This window comes from Tachyglossus aculeatus, chromosome 2, assembly GCF_015852505.1.
Source record: "Tachyglossus aculeatus isolate mTacAcu1 chromosome 2, mTacAcu1.pri, whole genome shotgun sequence".
Taxonomy (NCBI): domain Eukaryota; kingdom Metazoa; phylum Chordata; class Mammalia; order Monotremata; family Tachyglossidae; genus Tachyglossus; species Tachyglossus aculeatus.
In genome coordinates this window covers 18,287,586-18,308,515 of record NC_052067.1, presented here as the reverse complement: position 1 = coordinate 18,308,515, position 20,930 = coordinate 18,287,586, and positions in this window count along the sequence as shown.

Genomic DNA, 20,930 nt, shown 5'->3' with positions numbered 1-20,930 from the left:
GGATATTAAAATTTTCTACAGCGAAAAGAAATGATGCCTTCCCATTCTGTACCTCCAATTTCTCCTGGAAGAACCTATTATTATTATTTTTATCATTATTGATCATATTTATTGAGCACTTACTGTGTGCAAAACACGGTACCAAGCACGTGGGAGAGTACGATATAACATCAAACATATTCCCTGCCCACAACGAGCTTACCGTCTAGCCGGGGAGACAGACATTAATATAAATAAATAAATTACAGATACATACAGATTATATATATATAATCTATCACCAACTCACTTATTCACATCTTCCATCTATTCAGTCATCCATCCACACATCCAGCCCATCCATCCACCACTCCCCTACCTGTCCATCCATCTACTGTATTTATTGAGAACCTACCATGTTCGGAGTATTATTCTAGGCACTTGGTAAAATATAGTAGAAGTAAAAGAGATCCCTGCCCTCAAGGAGATTACAGGCAGACTCAAATTTCCCAAAGTAGATAGGTTAAAGGAATTAAATATGAATGTTAACATTCCCCTACAAAAGTGTGCTATTAAATAATGAAAGGAACAGGGGCCCGGTTAGTTTAATGTTTTGGAGTAGAGCACAGCATAGCGTCTTAAACATTTGGGTTAGAGCCCTGCGTGGACTAGTCCCATTCCACAGAGACCAAGTCCAACTGGCCATTGGAGAGGGTCAGTTTTCTCCTCTCCCTCCATGGAAATCTGGCCACCCAAACCTGTTCTTCCATCTCATTCCTCTATCTTGTTCCTAATGGAACAGCTGCTAGTCGTTAACCCACATACTTTGTAGGAGCACAGGAATGAATATAAAGATAAGAGATAATCTTTAGGGGGAGTTTCCTTTTCAGTTTAGCATTTTGCTTGACTCCCAGTTCTGTGTCCTTTTCTTTCCCTTATTACCGCCACCACCTCACCTCCTCTTCCTGAACTAACATGCAGGGATGGATTTGCACGGTTAACTCCAGGGGGATCTCAACTCTTCTCTTTTAAAAGCATCCTTCTGGCCTGGTCATTTTCTCCGGGCTCAGTAAACCACACTCTTGATTGTACTCTCCATCATTAAAGCCCCAATAAGTGCTTTGTAAAAATGATGAGGTAGTACAGATTGAATGATTTGGGGGTAAAAGATTTGTGAAGTTCCTGCAAATGTGAAAAGCCGTAGAAAATTGTCTTTCGCCTACTGAAGAGATTGGGTTTAAAACATTTTACGAATCAGCAAAGAATGTACATTTCTACTTTGCTGGATAATTTTTCCTTTCTGAGCTATAGCCCAGCTGGTTCCCAAGGGGGTTTGCTAAATGAGGCTGGTACTCTGGAAGAGACCTGAAGGGGAGTTACCTGGTGAAATAAAGCTTCCTATTCATTCATTCATTCAATCGTATTTATTGAGCGCTTACTGTGTGCAAAGCACTGTACTAAGCACTTGGGAAGTACAAGTTGGCAACATATACAGGACGGTCCCTACCCAACAGAGGGTCTGTCCACGAGTTCACTTACATGGACCACTTACCAACCGGAGGCCCAAGCGGGAATGAAACGAAAGGGCATTGATGTCACTTAATGATGACTTCATTGATGAGCTGAATAACCTATTTGACAGTTAAACCCCCCAATGAAAGTTGCAAGTAAGATTCTCTTCTTTCTCAATCTCGATTTCCACATAAAGATCGCCGCAAACTATGTTGACAGGTTGATTGTAATTTGATTCAGGCCATAATTTTATGGGATGGTAATTGTCCCTTCTGGTCATGATTCATGCTGCTGTTCTTGAAGTTCCTTCTAATTGGCAGACTGAAAAGCACTTACGGACCAGGAATTTGATCCAAAAATAGATATAGCAAAAAGAAGGCCAAATGAAAAGGTTTTCTTTCTTTTTCCAAGAAGAATGCTTCAAATTAATGGAACACATAATGGGATGTTCTTTTTGCACATGAATAAAAAAAAAATGGCATTTTATCTAGGCCCTTCAGGGACTGATAATATAAACAAAAGTGTAGGCAGAGACACGAGAGACAGTAAACCTTCCATTGTACTAGTCCTGGTCTTTCTTGGGCACTAAATCCAGAAGGGACTCCATCCCTTGGAGGGGGTCCAGAGGAGAATGAAATTGACTGAATGTCTGGGAAATTGGACCCAACATTTAAAGGAACTGGAATAGGTTAAAGCCTGGTGAAGCGAAGCCAGTGAGGTGACTCACTTGGTCTTTACAACATACATCAAGCCTCTTAGTCACACCTGCACAAGTAGGTAGGAACTCACTGGGAGACTGCTCTGCAAGCAAGAGTGGATAAAAAGGCAGGGGAATGACACTCTCTGGGTTGTATGCCTATAATGCATGCACACCTACATGTACACACACACAAATCGTATATACAGAAGCAGCATGGCTTAGTGGAAACAGCCCGGGCTTGGGAGTCAGAGGTTGTGGGTTCTAATCCCGGCTCCTCCACTTATCATCTGTGTGACTTTGGGCAAGTCACTTAACTTCTCTGTGCCTCAGTTACCTCATCTGTAAAATGGGGATTAAGACTGTGAGCGCCATGTGGGACAACCTGATAGCCTTGTGTCTCCCCTAGTGTTTAGAACAGTGCTTGGCCCATAGTAAGTGCTTGACAAATCCCATCATCATTATTATTATATGTGTGTATACATACATATATACATGTATATACATATATATATATATGTCTCTCTATATATGTGAGATCATATTTCCAATGCAGAACTGAGGAGTCAAGTGTGAAGTGTGGTGGAAAAATGTTACACTCAAAAATGTGAAGGGCAGAATCTGGGCTGAAGTTATTGGACAGTGGCGGGGAAGCAGCAAGGCCTAGTAGAAAGAGCTCAGGCCAGAAAATCAGGGAACCTGGGTAATAATCCCAACTCCACCCCCTTGGGTGTTGGATGACCTTGGGCAAGTCACTTGCTTTCTGTGTGCCTCAGTTTTCTCACCTGTAAAATAAGGATGAAATTCGTGTTTGAAATTCACCCCCTTCTTTTAGATGATGAGTCCCTTGTGGAACAGGGACTGTGTCTCATCTGATTATCTTGTATTCTCAGCATTTAGTGCAGTAACTTGGCACATAATAAGTAGTCATATTATTATTATTATTACCATATGTGAACAGCCTGAAGAAGATGCAAATTGTTATCTGGAGTTATCTGTTATCTCCGAGTCATTTTTCCTATCTGCATCACCACCCTGGGTTCAAGAACCCTGCAGCCGATTTACACTGATTAACCTATTTTGCACCCTACTTGTCGATAACAGTAACTTCTCTGGCGACCACGAAGGGACCCTCGTGCTGTGATCTGGATAGGAACAACCTCCGTGGGTGAGAACAGCTGACTCCACCGAGCTCGAATAATCCGAGTCCTGTGCTGGTTTTCCAGTGTATGTACCATCATGTCATTTGCCTGGACTGTTTCCACTTGTACTGCGTGACAAGACTGAATGATCACCAGTTTCTCCATGACCCTGTGCTCGGCTATTCTCTTCCCTGTGTGGCTAGCTGTCCTGACTCTTTGATTAAAGAGCTTCATCACTTCAGAATTCTCGGGGAAGAACAGTACTCCCGTTACCAGCGGTATGGTGCTGAGGAGTGCGTCCTGCAGATGGGCGGAGTTCTGTGCCCCAGCCCAGGGTGTGGGGCAGGCCTGCTTCCTGACCCAGACGTGAGGAAGATACAGTGGGAAGAGATCAATGGACTGGGCTGTGGGCCCCACAGAGGCAGTGTGGTGTAGTGGGAGTGCTGCAGGCCTGGATGTCAGAAGTGACCAGTTTTCATCCTGGCTGTGCCACCTGTCAACTGTGTGGACTTGGTCGAGGGATCTTCGACCCATAGCGACTCCATGAAGTTCTCTTCCAGAACACCCCACCTCCATCTGCAATCGTTCTGGTTCCCTGTCTGTGGCAGCCCTGCTACTGCAGCCCTCAGCTCTGCTGCCAGAGCCCATGGCCCAGGTTGGTTCTCACATGGATGAAATGTCCCTCTTTCTGAAAAATGTACCAGGCAGCAGAGTGAAATACAGACTCGAATGGGCAGAGACAAGAGACACCGCGAGACGCCCGGGACTCCGTTCCCGAGAGGCCCGCCCGCCATCACACCGCGAGGCCTTGCTGCTCCCGGAAGGATCCTCTCCTCAGAGCGCCGCCATAGACGCCCGGGACTCCGTTCCCGAGAGGCCCGCCCGCCATCACACCGCGAGGCCTTGCTGCTCCCGGAAGGATCCTCTCCTCAGAGCGCGTTATCTGGACATATTACTCCCCTCCTCAAAAACCTCCAATGGCTACCGATCAATCTGCGCATCAAGCAGAAACTCCTCACCCTGGGCTTCAAGGCTCTCCATCACCTCGCCCCCTCCTACCTCACCTCCCTTCTCTCCTTCTACTGCCCAGCCCGCACCCTCCGCTCCTCCACCACTAATCTCCTCACTGTACCTCGCTCTCGCCTGTCCCGCCATCGACCCCCGGCCCACGTCATCCCCCGGGCCTGGAATGCCCTCCCTCTGCCCATCCGCCAAGCTAGCTCTCTTGCTCCCTTCAAGGCCCTGCTGAGAGCTCACCTCCTCCAGGAGGCCTTCCCAGACTGAGCCCCTTCTTTCCTCTCCCCCTCGTCCCCCTCTCCATCCTCCCGTCTTACCTCCTTCCCTTCTCCACAGCACCTGTATATATGTATATATGGTTGTACATATTTATTACTCTGTTTATCTATTTATTTATTTATTTTACTTGTACATTTCTATCCTACTTATTTTATTTTGTTGGTATGTTTGGTTCTGTTCTCTGTCTCCCCCTTTTAGACTGTGAGCCCACTGTTGGGTAGGGACTGTCTCTATGTGATGCCAATTTGTACTTCCCAAGCGCTTAGTACAGTGCTCTGCACATAGTAAGCGCTCAATAAATATGATTGATTGATTGATTGATTGATTGATTGATCTGGAAGAGAAGACCAAACAGGGTACCAAATTGATATAAGGATTTGCTGGCTAAAAAATGAAGATGAGTATGGAAGAGGAAAGCATGTGTAATGTTGCGCTGGAGGAACAGGGACTGCAGTACTGGAAAAATACTTTGTGACAACAAATTCATCAATAATAATGATGATAGTGGCATTTGTTAAGCACTTAGCTTTATGCAAAGCACTGTTCTACGCACTGAGGAAGATACAAGGTGATCAGGTTGTCCCACATGGGGCTCACAGTCTTAATCCCCATTTTACAGATGAGGTAACTGAGGCACAGAGAAGTTAAGTAACTTGCCCAAAGTCACACAGCTGACAATTGGCAGAGCTGGGATTTGAACCCATGACCTCTGACTCCAAAGCCCACGCTCTTTCCATTGAGCTACTCTGCTTCTCTAGGAGATTTCTCTTCTCTAGATTTCTCAAGAAATCTACCAATTCAAGGCATCTGGCAGAAGAGTCCAAGAATATTGATAGAACACTTGTGACCACAGAAACCACCAAGATTCAAGGACTCGGAGTATTTCCATAGATCTAAACCAACAAATCAGGTTCTAAACCATAAAAGTCAATCTAGTAAATTACTGCATGGACTGCACAGCTGTGGTGAATGGTCTGGGTTTGCTCATTCAGGTTTCTATTACCAACTACCTGGTTGAGTTTTTGAAGGTACGCACAGTTGATAAAGATCAAAGGCGTTAAGGACTGCCCGACTTCCATAACACCAGGTGAAAGTCAAGAAGGTTTGTGGATTACAGAATTAAAGCCCTCACTCTAAAGCCTGCTGTAAGATGACTGTGCTCTTACCTGATGTCTCTGACATTAGGATCACAGTGTGTTTTTCCATCACTATATCATTCGTTCATTCACATTACATGGAACACTTGAGTGTAAGCAGCTTGGCCTAGTTGACAGGGCACAGGTCTGGGAGTGGGAAGGACCTGGGTTCTAATCCTGCCTCCACCACCTGTCTGCTGTGTGATCTTGGGCAAGTCACAACTTCTCTGGGCCTGTTCCCTTACCTGTAAAGTGGGTGTCAAGAGTGTGAGCCCCCATTTGGGACAGGAACTGTGTCTAACTTGATTTACTTGTTTCTACCCCAGCACTTAGAACAGTGCTTGGCATATAGTAACTTGTACTTTCCCAAGCACTTAGTATAGTGCTCTGCACACAGTAAGCACTCAATAAATAGGATTGATTGAATGAATGAATGAATAAGTGCTTAGCAAGTACCATTATTAGCGGTAGTAGTAGTATTAAAGTTGAGTACTACTACTAAACTCCCAGTAAATGGAAGTTCAATTCTGAAATTTTGGGCTGGTGCTGCAGCTGAAGACAGCATGACCTGACTGAACACATCTGGTATTGTCACATGCACTGGCACAGGTGAGTGATTTGCTTTAGCAGCATCTGGGAGCACTCCCAGGTTTGGCGGTTTAGTTCTAGTATTCATGTACCTCAGGATGGACTTACCCAATTGCCAGAGTAATAGGAGTGTGGCGGGAGAGGGAAGAAGAAGGGGATAGCATTTAAGAGTACTCAGGTAAGTTTCAGAGAAGAAAGAAAATTGGAATTTTCCAGAAGAATTTATAGTATTCTCTTTATTTGTTCTAGTGGTTCTTTTTAATTGCACCTCTTTCAATACTTAGAGACTCTTAATGCTTTGACCCAAGGGGTCCTTCTTCCATCTTTTTGTCTTTCCCTTTTCTCCGTGAACACTGTAGCCACAGAGTTGTCTCTTATAACTCCCTCCTCAGGCCCCTTGTCTTCCCACCTCCCCCATCCCTTGCCCCCACTGACCTGACCACCTATTGTACTTTTCAAGCGCTTAATACAATGTTCCACACACAGTAAATGCTCAATAAATACGATTGAATGAATGAATGAAAAGATCGAACAAAGTTCAGGTTTTCAGCCCCTCTGCCACATCGAGGGAGAGAAAGGGAAATTTGGCTAGAGCATCCTAGGAGGAACAGAATTAGCTTCAGGACAGTGAGATGGAGTAGAGCAGAATAACACTTTCAGACCGTTAATCACTACAGTGAAGAGCACTGGCATTTGGGTCATGTGGTGGTCTGCAAAAGAGAGAGTGCGAACCATCATGGGTTTCCTGTCTGATGTAGGGGAAACTCACCAGACTGTGGAGTTTTTTTGTTGATTTTTATGGAACTTGTTAAGCACTTACTATGTGCCAGACACTGTATTAAGCACTGGGGTAGACAAACACTAATCTGGTTCAACATGGTCCATGTCTCACATGGGGTTCACAGACTTAACACCCACTTTACAGATGAGGTAACAGTTACAGAGAAATTAAGTGACTTGCCCAAGGTCCTAGCTACTGGCCACTGCCTGAAACTCTGGATCTTGGGGAACCTGGAGGAGTAGTGCTTTGCACATAGTAAGTGCTTAATAAATGCCATCATTATAGAGAAGGACAATTGGGAACTGGAACAAGAGGAAATATACTGAAATTATGGTAGGAAGTATTAAGTCAGTTAAAAAGAGGAGATTCCTGGAAAAGGTGTTTGTGAAAGAACAGATTAGAAAGGCAAAATGTGTGATCATCTTCATTTAAGAGTCTTAGGAGCAGAATACCCATTTGTCCAGAGTCATTTAGCCTCAAGACTAAATTGTAGAAGTGGAAAGATTAAATATAAATTTTAAAAATGATGGTATTTGTTAAGTGCTTATTACGTGCCAGGCACTGTACTAAGAGCAGGGTGGACACAAGCAAATCACTTTGGACACAGTCCCTGTCCCCTGTGGGGCTCACAGTTTCAATCCCCATTTTGCAGATGAGGTAACTGAGGCACAGAGAGGTGAAGTCACTTGCCCAAGGTCACCCAGCATTCATTCATTCATTCAATCGTATTTATTGAGCGCTTACTGTGTGCAGAGCACTGGACTAAGCACTTGGGAAGTACAAGTCGGCAACAGATAGAGACGGTCTCTACCCAACAATGGGCTCACAGTCTAGAGCCTTCTCTCTGATCTCCCATCCTCGTGTCTCTCTCCACTTCAATCCATACTTCATGCTGCTGCCCGGATTATCTTTGTCCAGAAACGCTCTGGACATATTACTCCCCTCCTCAAAAACCTCCAATGGCTACCGATCAATCTGCACATCAGGCAGAAACTCCTCACCCTGGGCTTCAAGGCTGTCCATCACCTCGCCCCCTCCTACCTCACCTCCCTTCTCTCCTTCTCCAGCCCAGCCCGCACCCTCCGCTCCTCCACCGCTGATCTCCTCACCGTACCTCGCTCTCACCTGTCCCGCCATCGACCCCCGGCCCACGTCATCCCCCGGGCCTGGAATGCCCTCCCTCTGCCCATCCGCCAAGCTAGCTCTCTTCCTCCCTTCAAGGCCCTGCTGAGAGCTCACCTCCTCCAGGAGGCCTTCCCAGACTGAGCCCCTTCTTTCCTCTCCCCCTCGTCCCCCCTCCATCCCCCCGTCTTACCTCCTTCCCTTCCCCACAGCACCTGTATATATGTATATATGGTTGTACATATTTATTACTCTATTTATTTATTTATTTATTTATTTTACTTGTACATTTCTATCCTACTTATTTTATTTTGTTGGTATGTTTGGTTCTGTTCTCTGTCTCCCCCTTTTAGACTGTGAGCCCACTGTTGGGTAGGGACTGTCTCTATGTGATGCCAATTTGTACTTCCCAAGCGCTTAGTACAGTGCTCTGCACATAGTAAGCGCTCAATAAATACGATTGATTGATTGATTGATAGAAGGAGGAGGCAGACAACAACACAAAACAAGTAGAGTCAGAAGGTCGTGCGGAGCCGGGATTAGAACCCATGACCTTGTGACTCCGAGGCCCATGCTCTATCCACTACACCATGCTGCTAACCTAGACTCTAAGCTCACTGTGGGCAGGGAATGTATCTTTTTATTGTTATATTCTACTTTCCCAAATGCGTAGTGCAATGGTTGGCAAACAATAAACACGATTGAATGAAGGAATGAAAGAACAGGGGCCTGGGAATCAGGAGGTCTGGATTCTGGTTTCTACTCTGTCACTTGCCTGCTGTTTGACCCTGGTCAAGTCACTTAACTTCTCTGTGTCTCAGTTCCCTCATTTGTAAATAGGCATTAAACACCTATTCTCCCTCCCCTTTAGACTGTGAGCCCATGTGGGACAGGGGCTGTTTCCAACCTGATTAATAATAATAATGATGATGGTAGTTGTTAAGCGCTTACTATGTGCCAAGCACTGTTCTAAGCACTGAGCACCGTTCTAAGCTCTTGTATCTACCCATTCATGGTACACAGAAAGCACTTCATTGCTAATATTATTGTATGTGCACACAGATCCACTAAGATGAAAGTACGCAGATGAAAAATATTGGAGGCAGATTGAAAATTAAACTAGCTATACATTCAAGTGGCAGCTGGGCTATATATCAAAATGATCACTACAGGCATTATTCCTTGATAACCACGATTTGCAGGTAGCACTTAGCCATAGATCTGAACTATCCACACATCATTAAAAATGTTCATCGTTAGCAGTCTGGGAATCCATTAAAAACACATGTTTTGAGTGCATCACTTTCTAATACTGCAGTAATGTATTTTGCTGAACACTCAAGTTATCTTTACCAAGCTCAGCACATCTCTATCACGCGTGCCAGCTGTACTGATCTGGATGGGATGCCACTGAGTTCATGCTGTCTGAATCCAGTTCATGGAACAGTTTTCCTGCACCTGTCCCGTCTCTCCTGCGTCTCTTGGAAATTCTCTGGGAGGAAAAGATACGGTTGAATTATGTAGTTGGCATGAAGAAAGACTAGCCCTATATTTTATTTAGTGCTAGGCTTTCTTTTAAGATTGAAGTTGGAAGCTGCAGAGAAAAGGGGGATAAATGAACCTATTTGGTATTGAACATCCTACATTTTCTGAACGAAGCACAAGTATGCTTGTTCCTTGTTTCTACCGAAAGGGTTTGATCAGAAAGCCCAGCAGTGAGAAGATGCAGATGTAATAATGATGAATAAAAATCCTCTTATTTAGCTTTCTTGCCATAACTAGATTTTCTCCTAGGGCACTAGATTACATTTTCTTCTGTTGCTACAGCACAGCAGCAAATTAATTCATCTCTCTGCCACTGAAATAACTATGCCAATCTGAGCCAAATGTGGCTATCACATGAACTAACAGGTTAAAGTCTGGAGCAGATGGAGTTTTGAGTCCTCAGGTCAAAGAAAAGCTGCACAATTAGGTCCTCACTGCCAGAAGGAGTCAGGGAAGGGCAAGGCTGTAGCAAGAAAATACAGCCTGTTTTGACAGCTGCTATTCCAAAGGCTGAGATATCTCCACCTTCTGCCCAAATGTGGAAGAAGAGAACAGCAGAAGTAATATAAGTGTGAGCAAAGGGAGGGAGAAGGGGAAAGGTGAAGGCGGGAATAAAGGGAAAGGAAGTTGGATTTAGCTGGGACGAGCAAGGAAGTTTGTGGTGATCAGGATTGAACTCCTGGTCAGACACTCCCTGACCAGAAAGAATGAGGGAGAGTGTGCTGGATTCCCATTGAGGGCACCGGTTGGGGCTTGTGGAGGTGAGTGGCATGGCCTTGTCTAGCTTCCTCTTGTGTAGCTCTTAGGGTCCTGGGACTTGGCCCCAAAATAGTTGATACCTAAGCAAACTGGCTTCACTTCTGCACTTAACTGCGCTCCCCCCGCAAACACAACGATCAAATATCACTTCTGTACATATCAATCAATCAAAAGCATTTATTGTGCTTGCTCTGTGCCGAACATGCACTAAGCACTTGGAAAAGTACAATAATAATAATAGTGATATTTGTTAAGCTCTTACTATGTGCCAAGCACTAAAGTAGATAAGTAGGAGGGAGAACCTGCATTGACTCCCCATTTGGAGGTGAAGGAACTGAGGCACAGAGAAGTTAAGTGACTTGCCCAAAGTCACACAAGCAGGTAATTGGTAGAGCTGGGATTAGAACCTAGGTTCTCTGACTCCCATTCTTTCTACTAGGACACACTGCTTCTCAATGCACTGAAGTTGGTAAACACGATCCCTGCTCACAAGTACAGTTTTAAGTACTCACTCATCCACACATCCATCTATCCATTCTCCTGGTCCTCCTACTTGGAATTTCTTTTATGTTTGTCTCCACCCCTAGATTTAAGCAGCATGGCTTCGTGGAAAGAGCTCAGGCTTGGAAGTCAGAGGATGTGGGTTCTAATCCTGGCTTTGCCACTTGTCTGCTGTGTGACCTTGGCCAAGCCACTTAACTTCTCTGTGCCTCAGTTACCTCATCTGTTAAATGGGGATGAAGACTGAGAGCTCCACGTAAGGCAACCTGATTACCTTGTATCTACCCTAGTGCTTAGAACAGTGCTTGGCATATAGTAAGCACTTAACAAATACCATCATCATTATTATTATTATTTAAGATTCTTGAGGGCAGCGTTGTTTTTTGTTGTTTTTTAGGGGGGTTTTGGTGTTTGCTAAGTGCTAACAATGTGCTAGCTTTGTACTAAGCATTAGGGTAGATTCAAAATAATTGGGTTGGACATAGTTCCTATCCCACATAGGATTCACAGACTTAATTCCCTTTTTATAGATGAGCTGAGGCCCAGAAAAGCTAAGTGACTGTAAGTGACTTCACAGCACCTATGTATATATCTGTAATTTATTTATTTAATTATATTAATGTCTGACTCCCCCTCTGGACTGTGAGCTCATTGTGGTCAGGGAATGTGTCTGATCAAGCACTTAGTACAGTGCTTTGCACACAGTAAGTGCTCAATAAATATGACTGAATGAAAACCTCCTCACTCTCAGCTTCAAGGTTCTCCATCACCTCACCTCCTCCTACCTCACCTCCTTTCTCCCCTTCTACAGCCCAGCCGGCACCCTCTGCTCCTCTGCCACTAACCTCCTCACTGTACCTCGTTCTCATCTGTCCCACCGTCGACCACCGGCCCACATCCTCCCCCTGGCCTGGAATGCCCTCCCTCCACACATCCACCAAGCTAGCTCTCTTCCTCCCTTCAAAGCCCTACTGAGAGCTCACCTCCTCCAAGAGGTCTTCCCAGACTGAGCCCCCTTTTTCCTCTCCTCCTCCCCATCCCCCCCGCCCTACCTCCTTCCCCTCCTCACAACACCTGTATATACGCTTGTACAGATTTATTACTCTATTTTACTTTTACATATTTACTATTCTATTTATTTTGTCAATGATGTGCATTTAGCTTTAATTCTATTTATTCTGATGATTAACACCTGTCCACATGTTTTGTTTTGTTGTCTGTCTCACCCTTCTAGACTGTAAGCCCGTTGTTGGGTAGGGACTGTCTCTATATGTCGCCAACTTGTACTTCCCAAGTGCTAGTACAGTGCTCTGCACACAGTAAGTGCTCAATAAATACGATTGAATGAATGAATGAATGAAGTTGCCCAAGGTCATACAACAGACAAGTAGTGGTGCCGGAATTAGAACCCAGGTAATAATAATAATAATTATAGTATTTATTAAGTGCATACTATGTGCCAATAACTGTTCTAAGTGCTGGGGTAGATAAAAGGTAATCGGGTTGTCCCACGTGGGGGTCATAGTCTTAATCCCAATTTACAGATGAGGTAACTGAGGCACAGAGAATTTAAGTGGCTTGGCCAAGGTCACACAGAAGACAAGTGGTGAGGCCAGGATTAGAACCCATGTCCTCTCACTCCCAAGTCCATGCACTTTCCACTAGGCCACAATGCTTATGTCTTCTATAGTATGCACCCAAATACTTAGTATGTGCTCTGCACACAGTAGGGGTTCAATAGACAGTATGACTGATTAAACGATTTATCCTCCCCACCCTGTGGCTGGCCTACTTGAACTTGGGACTCTCCCCATATGGGCAGCCAAGGTGGGGACCAGAATGGAAAGGAGCCAAACCTAAGATTCTTTCTGTCAATCAATTCATCACCAGTGGAACTTGAGGGACGAATGAGTAAAGCAGTGACTGAACAATTCAGGAAAACATGCTTGCTTGGAGTAATAGTAATAATAATGATGGCATTTATTAAGCACTTACTATGTGCAAAGCACCACTGGGGAGGTTGCAAGATGATCAGGTTGTCCCCTGGGGGGCTCACAGTCTTAATCCCCTTTTTACAGATGAGGTAACTGAGGCATAGAGAAGTTAAGTGACTTGCCCAAAGTCACCACAGCTGACAATTGGTGGAGTCAGGATTTGAACCCATGACCTCTGACTCCACAGCCCGTGCTCTTTCCACTGAGCCACGCTGCTTCTCAAGAAAGAATGCTTTCAGGTCCTGTTATTGGTTAGGGAATATTGCTTTAGCTTTCTCCACCTATGTAAGAGGACAGCCCGATGTTGGGTTTGTGGCAGCAGCGACCTTGACTTTTAGGTCTAGTAAGAGATGAGGGGAGGGGGTGCGTAAGTGTGTGTGTGTGTGTGTGTGTGTGTGTGTGTGTGTGTGCGCCTCTCCTGTTGAGCTGCTTCGGTCATACAGGGCTCTCAGCATATAATAATAATAATAATGATGGCATTTATTAAGCGCTTACTATGTGCAAAGCACTGTTCTAAGGGCTGGATAATGATGGCATTCGTTAAGCACTTACTATGTGCAAAGCACTGTTCTAAGCACTGGGGAGGATACAAGGTGATCAGGTTGTCCCACATGGGGCTCACAGTCTTAATCCCCATTTTACAGATGAGGTAACTGAGGCACAGAGAATAATAATAATAATGTCAGTATTTGTTAAGCACTTACTATGTGCAAAGCATTGTTCTAAGCCCTGGGGAGGTTACAAGGTGATCAGGTTGTCCCATGGGGGGCTCACAATTTTAATCCCCATTTTACAGATGAGGTAACTGAGGCACAGAGAAGTTAAATGACTTGCCCAAAGTCACACAGCTGACAATTGGCAGAGCTGGAATTTGAACCCATGACCTCTGACTGCCAAGCCCAGGCTCTTTCCACTGAGCCATACCAACCCCTTCTCTGACCCCCATTTTGAAAAAATGAGTTGGGGAGGGGTTTTCCTCATAGTCCTGTTCCCACCATTTCTTTCCCCAAGTGTCCTCGACCTTAAGAACATACATCCTCCTTCCAAAGTGTGGTATTTGCTAACCACTTACCGTGTGCCAGGCACTGTACTAAGCACTGGGGTGGATAAATGGTGGTTCACAGAGTCATTCTGAAGATATCTCAAGAGACCTGTTGAAACATTAACAACTCAAACCAGATTCATTTATTCATTCATTCATTCAATCGTGTGTATTAAGCACTTACTATGTGCAGAGAACTGTATTAAGTGCTTGTGAAAGTACAATACAACAATAAATAGTGATATTCCCAGCTCACAACAAGCTCACAGTCTAGAGGGGGGAATGGCATGACACCAAAAAGGAAGACACGAATATCCCATGATTATACTTCATACAGTAGCTTCAATTTAAAAAGGAAAAAATTCTTTGTTCCATTTAAAATGGAAACTTTATAGCCAAAACAAAAGAATGTAAACTACAAGGAAAACCAAGGCTAAACCCACATTTGTGGTTAGTTCACACACAAAAACTGTACTTTGACCAGAAAGAATGAAAGATCACCTCGTGGAATTTTTTAGAAATCTGCCTATTGAAAATTTGAGGGGAAGCTGTTGTACCAAGCCAATTAGGTCCGAAGGGGCTTCTTGACAGCTCCAGTTCATCCAAAATGGTGTGGATGACGGTGTGGGGATTTGGATGGAAATGCTTCAAGGGAAGAATATTGTTCACTAAGAGCTACTTGAGAACCAAGTCTTGACAAGCCTGTTAAGGCCTACTGCTCTCAATTTATCTACCGGGTCGATTGTGGGGGTGGGAACACCAGTGGATAAGGAGATTTTCCAGATTTTCCAATCATTTCCCACCACGCTCTTTGCTCCCAATCTTTCTCCAACCTCTTCTTCTCCAACGGTGCAGGCTAGACAGGCCAGATCCTGGCAGCATGACTCCTTTTAGGACTCTCTTTGGGGCAGGGAGGGGAGTTGTTTCAGTGTGGATTTCCATATTCTACCAAAACTCTGAACTAGATTCTTAGTGGAGGCCTTTTTTTATTTAACTTTGTTCTTTGGAAGCATTAAAAATTACTTTCTGCATTAAAGTAGGCCCATGGCTGCTGTAATTGAGGGTTATAAGATGCTGGTCATTCTCATCAAATTTACAATTTCAGGAACAATAAAAGGCTCTTTACATATTGGGGTAGGGGGGAGGAGAGGAAATTCCCCCCCTCGTTAGGCTGTTAAACAATTCCCATTTGTGTCAGAATTTTCACCATTGCGGACCACCCATCAGAGTCCCAAAGGAATGTCAATAAAGAATTTTGATTGAAGAATAGTTGAATTCAGTGATTCTGGAAAGAATCCTGAACTGAGCTAATCCAAACATCTCATAATTAGCACAAGTATGAAATTTGGCTGAAGGAGGGGCCCCAAGAGAAATGTAAAGCCTTTTATTTCAGAGCAGTATGTTGCATAAGCTTCAGCAGACAACGAAAAAGTTACAAATGGAAAGGTAGAATGTTAAATTCAAAGCACACCTGATTTTCAACAGCATATGTTTTAGCATACACATCTACATCTCTGCCCCTGCTCTCTCTCCCTCCCTTCAGGCTCGGGTCTCCTCCTGCCTTCAGAACATCTCCATATGGATGTCTGCCTGCCATCTGAAACTCAATATGTCCAAGACTGAACTCCTTATCTTCCCTCCCAAACCTTGCCCTCTCCCTGACTTTGCCGTCACTGTAGACGGCACTACCATCCTTCCTGTCTCACGAGCTCGCAACCTGGGTGTCATCCTCGACTCCGTTCTCTCATTCACCCCTCACATCCAATCCGTCACCAAATCCTGCCGGTCTCACCTCTGCAACATCGCCAAGATCTGCCCTTTCCTCTCCATCCAAACCGCTACCTTGCTGGTTCAGTCTCTCATTCTATTCCGACTGGATTACTGCATCAGCCTCCTCTCTGATCTCCCATCCTCCTGTCTCTCCTCACTTCAGTCTATACTTCATGCTTCTGCCCGGATCATCTTTGTGCAGAAACGCTATGGGCATGTTACTCCCTTCCTCAAAAATCTCCAGTGGCTGCCAGTCAACCTAGGCATCAAGCAAAAACTCCTCACTCTCGGCTTCAAAGCTCTCCATCACCTCGCCCCCTCCTATCTCACCTCCCTTCTCTCCTACAGCCCAGCCCACACCCTCTGCTCCTCTGCCACTAACCTCCTCACTGTACCTCGTTCTCGCCTGTCCCGCCATTGACCCCCGGCCCATGTCCTCCCCCTGGCCTGGTATGCCCTTCCTCTGCACATCCATCTAGCTAGCTCTCTTCCTCCCTTCAAAGCCCTACTGAGAGCTCACCTCCTCCAGGAGGCCTTCCCAGACTAAGCCCCCTTTTCCCTCTCCTCCTCCCCATCCCTCCGCCCTACTTCCTTCCCCTCCTCAGCACCTATATATATATATGTTTGTACAGATTTATTACTCTATTTATTTTACTTGTACATATTTACTATTCTATTTATTTTGTTAATAACGTGTATCTAGCTTTATTTTTATTTATTCTGGTGACTTGACACCTGTCCACATGTTTTGTCTTGTTGTCTGTCTCCCTCTTCTAGACTGTGAGCCATTGTTGGGTAGGGACCGTCTCTATATGTTGCCGACTTGTACTTCTCAAGCGCTTAGTACAGTGCTCTGTACACAGTAAGTGCTCAATAAATATGATGGAATGAATGAATTAATACACACTTATTCCTGTTTTCTCAAGAAGAATATCCTTGGGCTATAAGGGGCGATCAGTTGACATTTCTAAGGACTGCAGGGAACATGGGAAATGACTGACATCTTAATGCTTGCTTACCTGGTAGAGAATATGCCCAGAAAAATATACCCTAAATCCACAGCTAGAGAACTGTGTTATGTAACCTATCACAGTTGTGAATCTACCTAAAAGATACTCACCTCCTCTCAACTGAATAGAATTTAAGGCAAAAAAACCCCACACCAAACCCCCAAATAATTTCCAACCCTCATGCATCCCTTTGCATTCTCCCTCCTCCTGGATCCCTCCCAGACTTTAGTGTTACAATATTTCAGTATTTCTAGCATATTGCCTTGATATTACTTCATTGTAATTACCATCATACTTCATTATAATTGGTATTATAATACACCCTGCCCCCGATTGGCTGCCTGATGAAATATCCCCTAGTCTGCATTTCTTCCATTCTGAACCTTTGGATTTAAGGCACTCAATCAACTTTCTCTCCCACCTACTTGGTCTCTTCGCTCATCTCCCACTACAACCCATCTGGCACACTCTGCTTCTCTAATGCTGACCTACTCACTGTGCCTCAACTTGCCTCTTGTGCTGTTGACCCCTGGCTCATACCCTCCCTCTTGTCTGGAACTCCCTCCCACTTCATCTCTGGCAGATCACTACTCTCCCCATCTATTAAGTCCTACTAAAATTGCATCTCCTCTAGAAAGCCTTTTCTGATTGAAGAATTATTTCCCCAACCTACTTCCCTCCCTATTGTGTTACTAGGTACTTGTCTCCTTAACCTCTACATCCTTAGGTATTCCTCCCATGACCTCCCTCCACAGCACTTACATGCATACCTTTATTTTCAGTTGCCTGCCCTACCTGTAATTTGTTTTAGTGAATATTTTCCCTGCTAGATTGCATGCTCCTTGAGTGCAGGGATCATGTCTACTAGCTCTATTTTACTCTCCCAAGAATACTGTACTAAACACAGAAAAAGCACTCAGTAGATACTATTGATTGACCGTACCCTGGCCAGCCTCAAGTAAATGACATGAGTGGGCCTCAAGTAAATGGTGTGACTGAGTGGTTGAGCTCACAACAGTGAGAGCAGGAAGGCGGCAGGTTTATAATTCCCCCCAAACTCTGCCTCACCTGTAGTCAAAGACAACTTATCCACCTCTTACTATCAGAAGTGGTGTCCTTAAGGTGCACAACTCTTTAAGTCTCCTTCAGCATCCTGGCTAATGGATGGGGAAGCAGCAGCCCAAAAGCAGTCTAAGTCCAGAGCAGGACTAGCAGCCAAGAGAGCTGTGAGCATAATACATCAGATTCAAAGAGAGCAGAGGAAAGATGGGGTAGAATGGAGCAGGGAGAACCACGAGGATGATCAGAAGGTACCTGGGCTTTGGAGTCAAAGGTCATGGGTTCAAATCCCGGCTCTGCCAATTAGCTGTGTGACTTTGGGCAAGTCACTTAACTTCTCTATGTCTCAGTTCCCTCATCTGTAAAAGGGGGATTAAGACAGTGAGCCCTACGTGGGACAACCTGATCACCCTGTATCCCCCCAGTGCTTAGAACAGTGCTTTGCACATAGTAAGCGCTTAAGTACCAAAATTATTTATTATTATTATTATTATTCACCAGCCTGAGCCCTTTTGCCTTCCTCTCAGGCCAACCATGCCACCCCTAATTTCTCCAACTGAATCAGAAAGTTAGTCTAGACCAGATATCCTAACTCATTCTGTTATTTGCATTTGAGCTCCACCACCAGTCAATATGCGGAAAGAAAAAAAATGTGACAATGAGCTGAGGAATGTTATTACTGTTTTTTCCCTTTCTGAACTGGCCCCATTTGACATATGGTGTCAAAAGGCTTTTCAGGTTCTTTCAGTTCAAGCCCTGGTCTTTGAGGTTGTAAAACGGATGTGTGGTAGGAAGTCTGTGGCTCGGTAAGGGTTAATGGCTGTCAGGAAAATGGAAATGATTAATAAAAGTGAACACTTTGAAGTGGGTAGCATGTGATGATGATAATTACGGCATTTATTAAGGATCAAGAGCAAGGATTAAATAAGAAAACATTAAGCAGGGAGAAGAGGACAGGATTTCGTATGTTACACCATTAGGAAGCCCAGCACTTGCCTGATATTGAGCCACAGCTCTAAACAACAAGGGATAACTGTCTTTTAGTGTAAAAAAAATAGATGAGAATGTCTAGATAAGAAAAATTAGAGAGCATATCTTTAGTCTTCTGGTTCTGGATGATATTAACTACTATATCTCCCCATGCCTTACCCCACATTATATAAATCTCTTTCTTCCCCCAAAAGTGGAAAAAATCTAAGAGGTCAAGTGATTTTCAACACACAAAGAGAAAGTAGTGGACCTGAAATATGCCAATCTTTAAGATTTTTTTTCCACACCAACTCTCTGTGAAGATTAATTGATCAGTGACAAGTCGTTGCCTGGGGAGTGCAGAGGTGAACTCTTCCTCATCTCTGTTTGGGGGAAAACTCAGGAGGAGAGTTCACGTAATTTTCCACATTGCAAGGGGCTAAACCTAAAGTTTCACTGCGGAATTTTTCCTGGAGTAGACTTTTCATGGGGAAAATCCTCAAGAATAAATTTAAATCTCCCCCCAAAAATAGAAATTTCTTTCTACGCTCTCCCCCTCAACCCTCCTGAAGTTTCCTGTCCCCAGGGGAAGCCACGGAAACTGCGGATTCATTTTAATGTCTTACCTGCATGTCTTGATATCCAGTTAAAATAAGAATCAGCTCTTTCCCTCCTACCTTACCTCTTGGATTTTCAAATTCAACCCAGACCACACACTTGGATACTCTTAACTTCAACCTATTCTCTATACCCCGGTCTCATCTATTTTGCCTCCAACCCCTTGCTCTCAACCTCTGTCTGGCCTGGAACTCCCCCAGCAAACTCCTCCACCACTTTCATATCTGAAAGCCAACCACTCTCCCCACTTTCAAAACCATCCTAAAAATATTCCCTACTTGCCTTCCCTTCTTTTTTTTAATGGTAATTTTTAAACTCTTGCTATGTGCCAGGCACTGTACTAAGCGCTGGGATAGATACAAGCTAATTGGGTTGAGCACAGTCCCTGTCCCACATGGGCTCACAGGGGACTGTCTCTATTGCTGCATTGTATTTTCCAAGTGCTTAGTACAGTGCTCTGCACACAGTAAGTGCTCAATAAATATGATTGAATGAATGAATGTCACCTATACAGTTGGATCTGTATCCACTAACACTTGATATTCACTCCACCCTCAGCTCCAGAACACTTATGTACGTATTCTTACAATTTGCCATTTCCCCTATCTGTAATTTATTTTAATGTCTGTTCCTCCCTCTAGACTGCAAGTTCCTTGTGAGTGGGGATCAGGTCTCCCAACTCTATTAATATTGTACTCTCCCAAGTGCTTAGCACAATACTCTCAAAAACCATTTATTGACTGATTGGAGTCAGAAGACTATGTATCTCTTGGGTTATTTTTCTCCTTCTCCTAGTAAAGCTACACTTTCATACACCTTCCTTAGCTTTCATGACTCTTTATTTATTTTGATTATCCAAATTGTAACTATTTCTATGTTTGCTCTTTGTGGGTAGGGAACATTACACTTTGTTGTACTGCACTTCCCAAGTGCCTAATATAGTGCACTGTATTCATTAAATCATATTTATTGAGCACTTACTGTGTGCAGAGCACTGTACTAATGCTTATATGAAGTGGGTGCTCACTAGTTTTTTTGTTTTTTCATTTTTTTTAATGTTTTTTGTTAAGCGCTTACTATGTTCCATGCACTGCAAATAACTGCTGGGGTAGATACAAGGTAATCTGGTTGGACACAGTCCCTGTCCCACATAGGGTTCACAGTCTTAATCCTCATTTTCCAGACAAGATAACTGAGTCCCAGAGAGATGAAGTAACTTCCCCAAGATCACACAGAAGACAATGGGGGAGTCAGGATTAGAACACAGGTCCTCTGACCCCCAGGCTCTGCTTTTTCCACCAGGCCATGTGTGGCTTCTCTTAACTACTATTGTTATTACTACCACTACTGAAACCATTAGGACTGAAAGGAATCAACCTGATTCTTTTACATCCCTAAGGAAAGAGACTT